Genomic DNA, 13,874 nt, shown 5'->3' with positions numbered 1-13,874 from the left:
GTCAACTAGAAAAAAATATACAAATATTAATTATTTAAGGATATTTTAGCATTTAGTATCAGATCATGGAAATGTATTCCCTTAAATCCACGGTGTTTGAAACATACATACCTTTTCAATTAATTAATTAGACTGCATTGGGTGATAGTTGCATCATGTAGGATCTTTCGTGGCGGTACACGGACTCTCTAGTTGCAGCACTAGGGCTCAATAGTTGCAAAGTTCTGACTTAGTTGCTTCCAGGCATGCAGGATCTTAGTTTCCCCAGTTCAGTTCAGTTCAGTTGCTCAATCATGCCTGACTCTTTGCAACCCCATGGACTGCAGCACATCAGGCCTCCCTGTCCATCACCAATTCCTGGAGTTTACTCAAGCTCATGTCCATTGAGTCAGTGATGGCATCCAACCATCTCGTCCTCTGTCGTCCCCTTTTCCTCCTGCCCTCAATCTTTCCCAGCATCAGGGTCTTTTCAAATGAGTCAGTTCTTCACATCAGGTGGCCAAAGTATTGGAGTTTCAGCTTCAGTATCAGTCCTTCCAATGAATATTCAGGTCTGATTTCCTTTAGGATGGACTGGTTGGATCACCAACTAAGGATCCCAACTTAGTTCTCCAACTAAGGATCAAATCTGAGTCCCCTGCATTGAAATCTGGATTCTTAACCACTGGACCAACATGGAAGTCCCCATATATAACTTTTTGAAATATATATGTATGTGTGTGCGTGTGTGTTTCTAAGTTTCCATTCTTTTTTTCAATTAATATTTCTTGAACACCTAAAACATTTTAAGAACTGAAGGCAGAGCATTGAACAAAATCTTTGTACACATGGAGCTTTCTATAGACAATAAACAAACACAATGTCCAAAGAGCATAAATACTCTGAAGAAAAATAATTCAGGGTAAGGTGGTAATGAGTGATTTAGCATTGGGAATTACTAAAAATGACATCATGAAACCTTTGTGCACATCTGGTTCTTTAAAAAGTGGAATCTTACTCTCTGTTCTGTTCTTCAGCTTCGTTCTTTTTCTTTGTTCATTCCTCACTGTATTTATGGACATCTTTTCCCATATCAGCACCTGCAGATCCAGGTCATTCTTTTTATGTATCATGTTCTATGGATTACATGGATATTCCATAATTTATCCAGCCAGTACCCTATTGTTGAATAATTAGATTATTTACTACAAAAATGGAATAAATAGATTTTTCTAGCATTAACACATGTTTATGTAAGATGACTAGATTTATACCTGCTGCTCCTTAAACAGGTAGTACCCAACACTGCTTCCTCACCAAAGCTAATGGTAATAAGGTAATATGATGTATTATTGATGAAGTTAAGTGTCTTTCATGTGATCATTGAAGACTGTACTTCTTTCATAAATTGTTCAACTTTTATTTTTCTATTGGATTTTTATCTTTTTAACACTTATATGTAGAAACTTTGACTATTTAATATAAAACTTTTGTTTTATATTTTACTAATTTTTTCCTATTTTGTCTGTTGTCTTTTCTTTTTTCTGGCCACATGCTATTTGCAGAATTTTAGTTTCTCGACCAGTGGTTGAATCCAGGCCACTACAGTGAAAACACCAAGTCCTAACCACTGGATCCCCAGTGAATTCCTGTTACATAGGCATTTTTAACAGTCTTTTTCTTTATGGTTCCTAGATTTGGCTCATGCTTAGAATCCCCAAATTATTTAAAATGTATTTTGTATTTTATTGTATTTCTTCCATTACAATTATGGTTATATTTTTAATACTAATTTTTAACTTTTGAAACACCATTTACTACATAATTTATCACTTCTTTATTGAGTTGACTTGCCACTCCCTTATAACTAAATAGGTACACGTTTAATTTATTTGCATATTTTATTTTCTTCCAAAGATCTATTTGTCCCAGTATTTGTATTTCTTTAATTTCAATAATTTTATAGAATATCTTGATATCTGGTAGGAGCAGTCCCTCCCAAATAACTCTGGTGGTCCAGTGGCTAAGACTTCCAGTGCAGGGAGCCTGAGTTTCATTTCTGGTCAGGGAACTAGATCCCACACACCACAACTAAAAAATATCTCTCATGCTGAAACTAAGACCTGACATAGCCAAATAAATAAATAAATCTTAAGGAAAAAAAGAAAAACCAGGCCCTTGGCAGTGAAAGCATGGAATCCCCAGAGTGCCAGGGAATTCCCATTTGTTGGTTAATTTTAAAAGAAATTGCACTCTAGTAAATGTGAAATGTCAATAGACAGGGTAAGATATAACAAACAGAAAGGAGGAAGCACATGATATTTTTTGTGATTTGGTTTGCATACCTGGAAAACCTACAAGAGCTAATTAAAAGCATCTAGACATAGGGGACAGATACAAATACAGACAATACAATAATATCTTGCTTTTTCAATGCTAAGACAGGCCAGTATAGCTTTTTCCCACTGAGGCCCATGGCTTGTGAGCCTCTCAACTTTGTCCATAGGGCCCAGGCTAAAATTCAGACACTAAGTATTATAAACCTTGATGGGTAGGAGCTGAAAAAAAAATTAAAACTCTTGTGAAATCTGCAAGTAATTTCTGCTGCCAGGAATGAATAGGAGGAAAGGAGGGAAGAATGGGCAAGATGGAGGTAGGGCATTAAGAGACACAAACTATTATGTATAAGATAAGCTACAAGAATATATTACACAACATGGAGAATATAGTAAATACTTGTAAATACAAATGGAATATAACCTTTAAAATTTGTGAATCACTATACTGTACACCTGTAACATGTAATATTGTATATCAACTATACTTCAATTTAAAAAATTTGAAAATGAATATCAAGACTTAAGTAGACTATTCTTTTACTCTAGGAAAGCTTCTGTCAAGTGTCTTCCAGTTATGTAACACATGGGAAAAGATGGATGTAAAAGTCATGTGCTGGAGAGAGGTTTGCACCTCTCTAAAGTGACTGGGTTTTGGTCAGCAAGGTTGTTTCCTGCCCGGATGGTAAGCATCTGTGGTTAGAGAGCTGAGCGCAGAACATGAACAGGCAAACTATACAGTCCACAGGGCCCTGTCCTTAGAAAAATGCCACACTTGGGTTAATGCTCTGCTATTGCTGTCTTGAAACTTTGAAAAAAAAATTATATATTTATTTTTTGGGTGCACTGGGTCTTCACTGTTGTAAGTGGGCTTTCTCCAGTTGTGGTACATGGGCTTAGCTGCACCATGGTATGTGGAATCTCCCAGACCGGGGATGGAACCTGTGTCCCTCGCATTGGCAGGCAGATTCTTAACTATTGGACCACCAGGGAAGTCCTTAAATTCTTAATAACTTTTGAACAGTGCACATTTTAATTTTGCCCTGGGTCCTATACAGTATATAGCTGATCTGGCACCAGAAGTTGGTGAAAGTGTTTTCACACAAGACTGTGAGACAAACCACAATGGAAACTAGCTCCACCAGAATAAGAGGGGCGAGAATGGATACACTTTTAAGTTTTTTGCCCTTTCATTATGCTTTACAACTAGTTATTTTAACTATTCAGGAAATTTTAGTGTTGTAAGATTGGACCCTGCTACAAAATCAAATGTGGGTTCTTCCTAATATGCTTTTGCATACAACAAAAAGAGCTCTTCTCCTTCCAGTCAGATGAGAGAATTTGACTAACTTGGCTAAATAAGGGAGAGGTTCAGAAAAGGAGACGATTTGTTTTGTAAGGGGGAATGATCATGCAAGGGGATTGGTGGAAAGGTATTTGGGCCTCTGTGGTTCTCTAAATGAAAAAGCTCTTTTCTTCAAAAAAAAAAAAAAAGAAGAAGAATTCCATTCACCTCTGGGTTTGGGGGTGAGAGTGGTACCTAAGGCCCCCTGGAAAGGGGTAAGAGCTACATTCCTTGATTATTTCCACTTTCCAAGAGGGCTTGAAAACTAAATCCTTGGGCCTTGATGCAGTGCCTTACTGTGATATAAAGCTGTGTGCTTGTGAGTCCAGGATTTGCTGGTTTGTTGTTGTTGTTCAGCTGCTAAGTCATGTCTGATTCTTTGTGACCTCATGGACTGTAGCACGCCAGGCTCCTCTGTCCTCTACCATCTCCCAGACTTTGCTCAGATTCAAGTCCCTTGAGTCAGTGATGCTACCTAACCATCTTATCCTCTGCCTCCTCTTTTTCCATTTGCTTTCACTCTTTCCCATCATCAGGGTTTTTTCCAAAGAGTCAGCTCTTCTCATCAGGTGGTCAAAGTATTAGAGCTTCAGCTTCAGCAATAGTCCTTCCGATGAATACTCAGGGTTGATTTCCTTTAGGATTGACTGGCTTGATCCTGCAGTCCAAGACTCTAAAGAGTCTTTTCCAGCACCACAATTCAAAATGAAGAATTCTTTGGCACTCAGCCTTCTTTATGGCCCAACTCTCCACATCTGTATATGAGTACTGGAAAAACCATAGCTTTGACTATATGGACCTTTCTCAGCAAAGTAATGTCTCTGCTTTTTAGCACACTGTCTAGGTTTGTTGTAGCTTTCCTTCCAAGGAGCAAGCATCTTTTAATTTCATGGCTACAGTCACCGTCTGCAGTGATTTTGAAGCCCAAGAAAATAAAATCGGTCACTGCTTCTTCTTCTCCCCCTTCTATTTGCCATGAGGTGATGAGAACAGATGCCATGGCTTTAGTTTTTCGAATGTTGAGTTTTTAGTGTGCTTCTCACTCTCCTCTTTCACCTTTATCAAGAGGCTCTTTAGTTCCTCTTCATTTTCTGCCATTAGGGTAGTATAGTATGCATATCTGAGGTTATTGTTATTTCTCTTGGCCATTTTTACTTCAGCTTATGGTTCATCCAGTCTGGCATTTCACATGATGTACCCTGCATAGCAGTTAAATAAGCAGGGTGACAATATACAGTCTAGATGTACTCCTTTCCCAATTTTGAACCAGCCTATTGTTCCATGTCCATCTCTAACAGGTAAGATGCTCTGGTATTCTCAACTCTTTAAGAATTTTCCACAATTTGTTGTGATCCACATAGTCCAAGGCTTTAGCGTAGTCAACGAAGCAGAAGTAGATGTTTTTCTGGAAGTCCTTTGCTTTCTCTGTGATCCAACAAATGTTGACAATTTGAACTCTTGTTCCTCTGCCTCTTGTACATCTCGAAGTTCTCAGTTCACATCCTGCTGAAGCCTAGCTTGAAGGATTTTGAGCATGTCCTTGCTAGAATGTCAACTGAATGAACTGTATTGTAAACATTCCTTGACATTGCTCTTCTTTGGAATTGGAATGAAAACTGACTTTTTGCTGGTTTAGGAGAGACTAAAGTTGATATGCTAAGAGAAATAGGGAAGAGAGACAGAAAAAGACCTACCTAGACTTGATTGTCTTTTCCTTTGATTATTTTGGTTATCACAGCCTTCCTTCAGTAAACCTCTTTTGTGATTCAGAGCGTTCAAGTGGAGACTCTGTGTCTTGCCTTCAGAGGATCCCCATTTTACAAATTAGGGGACTGAAACTCAGACATTTTTATTAAGTGATTTATCCAAGGCTCGGTGCCCTGAGCTTTTTCCATTACACAACCTTTCTTCCCTTCTTGCTGGTTTTGTTTATAGTCAGCTCTCTTTATCTGCAGTTTGGGCATCTATGGAGTCACCATAGAACACAAATATTTGGGGAAAAAAATCCCAAAAGCAAAACTTGAATTTGTACTGGCAACTCTTCACACAGCATTTACATCGTGTTAGCTATTATAAGTAATCTAGAAATGATTTAAAGTATACGGGAGGCTGTGTATAGGTTTTACGCAAATGCTATACAAGTTTGTATAAGCTACTTGAGCATCTACATATTTTTTTTGGGGGGGTGGGGTAAGACAGGGAAGTGTCCCCAGAGAACCAATTCCCTGAGGATACAGAAGGGTGACTGTATTTTGAGATAATATAGAAGGAATTCCCTTAATCTTTCAGGATTCCTTGCAAGAAACACAAAATAAAACTTTGGCTAAGTAAACCAAGAATTTATTAATAGCTTATGGCTAGCTCATAATTTAGAAGTAGGAAACACACACCCAGTCTTGTGAAGCTTTGAACCAGAAAGTCCAGATCTTAGTCATAGAAACACGTGTGCCACCTCTTTAGGCAGATGATCAGGTCCAACCCCCTGTGTGCTTAATATCAACAGTGAAGTTCCCTGGTAGGAGTCTGCTTGGCTTCTTCCTGAGATGTGCCCATCCTTCTGGTTAGGGGAAGGATCCCACAGTTAGCAGTCTCCAGAATGAGGACAATCAGAGGAGTACTTTAAGGAATGAATGCTGAGCAGAAAAAACAGAAGCTGTATATCCCATAACAGGACCTCTTGATAGGATCTTTCCATGTAAATTTTTCACATGTAGATAGTGGTGGGAGAGGTAACAGTGTTTTACAAAGACCTACAAGTGGCCAAACATTTAGAAATGCCATATAACAAAAACAAAAAAAGTCATCATCTCAGATCTCCCTTTTCTGGTAATGATGATAAACTTTAGTGCTCTAAATCCAGATATTTCAATTGTGAGGTTAGATATATGATGGTTAATTTATTAAAGTTCATATGAAATTTGGAGTGATGATCTAATAGTTCTTCTAGACATATCCCATTCATCGAATGTCCCTGGCTGCCTATTTCCTCTACATGCAGCTTTTGTGCCATGTCCGTCCTGGGGCAAAAATGAGTTTGTCCTAGTTTGAGCTCAAGTCTTGAAACCACAACTCTCCTGCCTTTACTAAAACACAAAAGATGTATTTTCATTGTGGAAAAACTTAAAAATAGAGATAAAGAGATAACAATATATATTACTTTTCATTATGTATAGACAGAGATGTTTGAGGTTTTCTTTTGAGAAAGGCAGATATTTCTTATATGCACAACTGAATCTTAGGTAATTATAACACACTGTAAAATATCACAGACAATACATTTCTGGAGAATTTTAAATCGACCCAAACAGCATTCTTGGGCTTCCTGGGTGACTCAGCAGTAAAGAATTTGTGAGAGCATGGCAACCCACTCCAGTATTCTCGCCTGAAAAGTCTCATGGACAGAGGAGCCTGGCAAGCTACGGTCCATGGGGTCGCAAAGAGTCGGATATGACTGAAGTGATGGAGCATGGCATGACATGTGCTTAGTAGATCTTTGCTTCTTTTATTTATTTATTTTTAAGCAACTACATGTATTGAGTGTCAGACACTGTGCTAGGCCTTTGTATGTAGTATTTTTAAAAGATGAGATATAATTTACTAACAACAAAATGCAAGGGTTTAAACCATATGAATTTGATGAATTTTAACACATGTATATACTCAAGAAACCACAGAAGATGCAACCACCACCTCAATCAAGATACAGTGTATTCTCTTCATGTTTGATACACCATGTGGTAGTGATGTACAAGAGGTATAAGTAGTAAGAGGTCCACCATCACCGTCCGTCTGTCTGGAATAGAAAAAAGGTATCTGATTTCCTATTTCACAGTATCCACATAACTCCTATCCCCATTTCTTGGCTCCTAGTGGGAGGATGGGCTCCTAAGCATAGAATTCTGATAATTCCTTTTAGCTATTTTCGTTTCCCTGTAAAATATATTTATTTTTTGAAAATTTGAGTTTCACATAGACCCATTTTCTCTATTCAGCCTAGATACAATTATTTCTTAAGTTTTTGACTTTTAAAGAAAAGTTTTACTTCTGGTAAATGTAAAAAATATGGAAAATCAGAATTTACTTTTAGGTCCTTAAGTGTATATAGATTAAACGTTTGTTAAAATTTAGTGTTGTCTATGAATGTGTATCTTAAGGTTTAAAAAGCATAAAGCAAGTAATATTTTATCATACCAAACACTCCCCTCTGTGATAGGTAAAACAACTGAAAAAACCTTTGCTTATGTTTTTCCAGGTTACCAGTGCTATTAGTGAAAAAGCTCAAGCTGGCCAAACTACTTAAAAATAAATACCTCTAAATTATTTTTCATTAGAATGTTAATCAGAAAAATACTAAATCAAGATTCAGTTTATGTGGTATGTAATGCAAGAAAAGAAAACAGTAATTACACTTTGTTTTATGAATAATAGTGGCAAGTAGCCTCTCACCAAAAAAAAGCAGATACATCCTAAGAGCAGTTACATTTTTTGTGAGAAGCATTTTATATAGCACCACTTCAAGACAGGTTCTGGAGTTGTCAACAGATCCTTTTCTTGTGCTTGCCATAAGTAACTTTGCTATAAAGATCTTCTTTTTGCATCATCTGGTTTTTATCAATCTTTTGAGAATTTGGAAAATTTGAATTGTCTCCAGACATTGTTCCCAGGTGGCGCTAGTGGTATAAAGAACACACCTGTGATGCAGGAGATGCAAAAGGTGCAAGTTTGATCCCCGGGGCAGGAAGATACCCTGGAGAAGGAAATGGCAACCCATTCCAGTATTCTTGCCTGGAGAATCCCATGGACAGAGGAGCCTGGTAGGCTACAGGTTACAAACAGTCAGACACAACCTAAGCAACTCAGCATGCATGTACCAGATATTATAAAGATTTGCTTTACATTTCCAAGTATGACCAGTATTTGTAAATCTTGTCCATTTCAGGTATTATGCCTTTGCAATCATTACATGTTGGAGCAGTATTATTTTTGTGATACAACATTTATGCTCTGTCTCTGCATTTTAAAAATACTAACTACAGGGAGTTCCCTGGTGGTCCAGTGGGTTAGGATTTGGCACTTTTAACTGCTATCGCCAGAGTTAATTTCCTGGTCTGGAAATCGAGATCCTGCAAGCCACAGGGCGTGGCCAAAAAAATTATATATATATATGTATGTATATACTATTCTGTTTCTCTTCCATTCTCTTCAGTGAAATTTCATGAAGCCATTTAAAAATAGATGTCATGAAGTGTTTTATTTTTGGAGGTATAATTGACACATTGTATTTTTTTAGGTGTACAACATAATGATTTGTTATTTTTACATATTGCAAAAATGATCACCCTAGTAAATCTGGTTAGCATCCATATGAAGGGGGTTTTATCACTGGTAAATCATCAGAGTGAATCTTTTTTCTTTTTGGCTGTGCCGAGCAGCTTGTAGGATATCAGTTTCCTGATCAGGGATTAAACCTGGGCCACAGCAGTGCAAGCCTGAAACCCTAACCACTAGGCCACCAAGGAACTCCCTTTAAAGTGAATTTTAATCCCAGGAATATTTACATGAAGATATTTACTGCATTTAGAAGGTGGGTTTTAAATGTGGTAGATTTATTAGTCAGAGATACTCAAGTTACAAGTGACAGAAACCAATATCAAAATAACCTTTGCAAAGAAGGAGATGAAGGGATAAATACTGGGGGCAGAGAGAGCAGGGCAGCTCTAGGCATACAGGCTCAGAACCAGGAATGTGATGCCTTTTGCCCAGACAACCTAGTTTCTACTTTCTTCTGAGTAGCAGCCTCCTTCCTTCAGACATCTTTCCACAGGTGTGAATACAGCTACTGGAACCTTGAGAACACATTTTTACAATTCCAGAGCCTGTCAAAGACCAAAACCAAACAGATAAGCAAATTGGTTTTATTTAGTTCACTGCATCTGGGCAAGCACTTTTGCCTGGAGACTTTTATAGGGAGACAGCTTATAGGTGGGGTGATTTTAGTTGGAATTGTTGTAATCAAGGGGTCTCAGTCAGTCTGAATGGCAAATATTTGTGTGTGGCTAAGTTTCAGATTGGCAGAAAGTGAAGAGGAACTAAAAAGCCTCTTGATGAAAGTGAAAGTGGAGAGTGAAAAAGTTGGCTTAAAGCTCAACATTCAGAAAACGAAGATCATGGCATCAGGTCCCATCACTTCATGGGAAATAGATGAGGACACAGTGGAAACAGTGTCAGACTTTATTTTTTGGGGCTCCAAAATCACTGCAGATGGTGATTGCAGCCATGAAATTAAAAGACGCTTACTCTCTGGAAGAAAAGTTATGACCAACCTAGATAGCATATTCAAAAGCAGAGACATTACTTTGCTAACAAAGGTTCGTCTAGTCAAGGCTATGGTTTTTCCAGTGATCATGTATGGGTGTGAGAGTTGGACTGTGAAGAAGGCTGAGTGCCGAAGAATTGATGCTTTTGAACTGTGGTGTTGGAGAAGACTCTTGACAGTCCCTTGGACTGCAAGGAGATCCAACCAGTCCATTCTGAAGGAGATCAGCCCTGGGATTTCTTTGAAAGGAATGATGCTAAAGCTGAAACTCCAATACTTTGGCCACTTCATGCGAAGAGTTGACTCATTGGAAAAGACTCTGATGCTGGGAGGGATTGGGGGCAGGAGGAGAAGGGGACGACCGAGGATGAGATGGCTGGATGGCATCACCGACTTGATGGACGTGAGTCTGAGTGAACTCCGGGAGTTGGTGATGGACAGGGAGGCCTGGCGTGCTGCAATTCATGGGGTCACAAAGAGTCGGACATGACTGAGTGAATGAACTGAACTGAACTGAACTGAAGTTTCAGATTATCACTTAGAAGAACATGAATGGGAATTTGGAAAGGTTGTGTCTGGCCTTACTGTAGGTAACAAGGAGGTCACTGTGAATCTTATTTAAGTCTCATGTTCTTTGCAGTAAGCTGGAACATGAGAGGGTGTGGGGGATTTCTGAACCATCTTAAGTTTTCCAGAAAAACAGGGTTTAGGTAAACGTTCAACATCTTCAAGAGAGAGAAGAAACGTTGCCACTGACTACAAGAGATACATCTCTGGGAAGAGCGCCTTATGTGTGGTCATGTGGTCATCTGCCTAGCTCTGGTTCAGTCTTTGTGGCCCAGAGGGAGGAAGGGCTGTGAGTGATTCAGCTTGAGTTATGTCCACTCCTACAATCAGAGTGATGAAGAGAAGAGGTGGCAGGCAGATAGAGAAAATGGTTCCACGGTTGGCAAACTGTCACAATTTAATGCCAACTGAACTAAATTCTCACTTTTCCTTAACTCAGAAGACGACACAAACTTTTGTTCAAAATTAAATAGAGGCACTATAATGATGATACTGGTAAATTACCATGAATTCTTTTCTAGGCTTCTTAATAGGCTGAGGAGTCTCACAGGCTATCCTGCCTTTCCTTCTTCAGAAAAACTGCCCCTTGCTCTTTCCAATCTTAATGCTCTAGAACTGAAACAGCAAAAGCCTTTAGTAGTATTTCAAATTATTCATTCTGTTTTTGGCAGCTTTTCTCATAGTACTTGCCACTTCTCCCATTCTACCTCAAAGTCAGATTTGCCTTAATGTGGGCTTGAGGTCACAGAAATTCTTGTTCCCACCACCGAACAGCTTCAAAGCTTCAAGGTATATGAATCAGTATGGGAAGAAAACAGCCCATTATAATAAGGTTCCAGGGAGATCTGACTTCAAAGAAGCAAATATAGACTAGAAGCCTTAGAATCTAAGGAACATCTAAGAGTTTTGAAACTCTTCATTGCTCCATTTCACCAGACCAACTGCAGATAAAGCACAAAAACCCCAGACTGAGAAGGATCAGAACTCTAATTTGTAGTTTGCTGTTGTTGTTTTGGAGAAGGAAATGGCAACCCACTCCACTACTCTTGCCTGGAAAATCTCATGGACGGGGGAGCCTGGTAGGCTACAGTCCATGGGGTCGCAAAGAGTCGGACACGACTAAGCGACTTCACTTTGTTGTTTAGTCGCTAAGTTGTGTGTGATTCTTGTAACCCCATGGACTGTAGCCCACCAGGCTCCTGTGTCCATTGGATTTTCCAGGCAAGAATACTGGAGTGAGTTGCCATGTCCTTCTCTAGGGAATCTTCCTGATCCAGGGATCAAACCTGTGTTTCCTGCATTGGCAGGTGGATTTCTTTACCACTGAGCCCCCAGGGAAGCCCACTTAAAAGACTACCCTACTCTTATAGCGGTTTAATTGCTCTTAGGTTCCTGCCCTAGGTCATACCTAGATATGATGTTGCATTCCCTTTTTAGGTGCCCACTGGAAATCCCATCACACCAAGTAGCTCATGATTCTACCAAAGATATATGGGTTGCTGTAAAGGGTGGTCACATTATAGATGACATGACCTCTCTTACTCTTTTTCTGGCAATCAATGACCTCTCTCATCTCCTCACAGATCCAGTTCCCTCTGCCCTTCTCATCCCCCACAGTCCCTGCACATTACCTTGTGAAGCTCGCTGGAAAGTGAAGTGAATGCCCTCTCCTGTGTATGTTTATTTCAAAGCCCTCCCAAGCCTATCTGGATTCCTCAGTGCTCTGGAATTCTGCAACACAACATTTTCTTTCACTATATCAGCCCTGTAAGACATTTTGTGGGGTGCCTTTCTAGCTCATGATGACAGTTCTCTGAGACTGGAATTAGTGACCCTGTATTCCCAGGTGTGGGGTTTCCGTGGTGGCTCAGTGGTAAAGAATCTGCCTGCCAGTGCAGGAGACTCAGATTTGGTCCCTGGGTCAGGAAGATTTCCTGAAGATGGATATGGCAGCCCACTCCAATATTCTTGTCTGGGAAATCCCATAGACATAGGAGCCTGGCGGGCTACAGTCCATGTGCTTGCAAAAGAGTCAGACACAACTTAGCAGCTAAAACAACAAATTCCCAGGTGTATTTGACTGAACCAGCTTTGACCAAGCTGGACCAATTAGGTTCTCTTACCTGGCAATTTTATAGTAGAATTGAAGGTCTTCAGTTTTCATCTCTGCATAGGGCTGGCTTGAAACATGTGCATTCAGAACTCTGAGCAGCCAGTTCATAAAGAGAGAGAAATTGGGTCTACAAAGAAAGAAGTATATTAAGATACTTTTAGCTGCAAGTAATCAAAATCTTAAATCAAAAGGTTTTATATTTGCCTGAGTGTGTCTGTAAGGCTCTGTCAATCATCCCAGTTTCTTTAGTCTATGCTGATGGGCCTGTGTGTTACTAACCACTGTGTGGCACATGCTCAGTAGAGATGTCCTCAGAGGACCCTCCGGTCCCTGATTGGTGGGGGGGAGGTGGTCCCAGCTCAAGCTCGACCTTCCTTCTCCACTGCTGCCTTTTGTTACACTGCTGTCTCCCAGCCAATAGCCTTTATGTGTGAGGTCTGGTGAAACGGTCCAAGTTCAACCACCTATTTCAATGTGCAGTAAATCCAGGGGAAATACTTGTTTCCTTGTCACACCATAGTACTTCCTGCTTGCTCTCTTCAGTTTTCTTTTCTTTTGTTCATATTTGCCCTCCTTTGTTCAAAGGGAAAATTGGCTAGCATGCTGCCTCAGCAAATGGCCAACTAAGGCATAGACTGGAGGTCTTTCCTCCTCACGAACCACCCTCCAGTCTTTACATGGGTCTCCCTTCTCACTCATTTTCCCTGGAGAGACAGCACCTTCTGTCCCTCTTCTGCTGGGAGGGAGGAGAAAGTCTCTCCTCATCATGAAGTAATTCTGCATTGCCCAGAAAGTCAGTCACTGTGTGCCCTTTGCTCCTCCTCACCTTATAGAGGCCTGGAGAGTTGGAGTGAGGAGGAGGCTGCAAATGTCTAGGTTGTCTTCTGTCTGCTCTCTTGGGAAGGTGCCTGGCTCCAATTACTGGCAATTTTCTTAAGGGTGTAGGTTAGTTCGTACTTTTTTGTTCTCACCTGTGAGCCCTAATCACCAGCTCTGGGACAACTGGGAAAAATCTCAGGCACAGCGACAACCATCTCTAATTTTCTTGAGCAATTGCTATGTGTCAGGCAATGTACATTTTATAGCAACCATCTTATTCATGTGTCACATCAGTCCTACAAGGTAGACAACGGATCAAAGCAACTCAATGAGAAAAGAAGTCCTTACAACAAACGGTCCTGGAACGACTGGATTGTGATCTTCCTTGGCCTGTGATGG

This window comes from Oryx dammah, unplaced genomic scaffold (assembly GCF_014754425.2).
Source record: "Oryx dammah isolate SB20612 unplaced genomic scaffold, SCBI_Odam_1.1 HiC_scaffold_5, whole genome shotgun sequence".
Taxonomy (NCBI): domain Eukaryota; kingdom Metazoa; phylum Chordata; class Mammalia; order Artiodactyla; family Bovidae; genus Oryx; species Oryx dammah.
Note: the sequence above shows the minus strand (reverse complement) of the source record.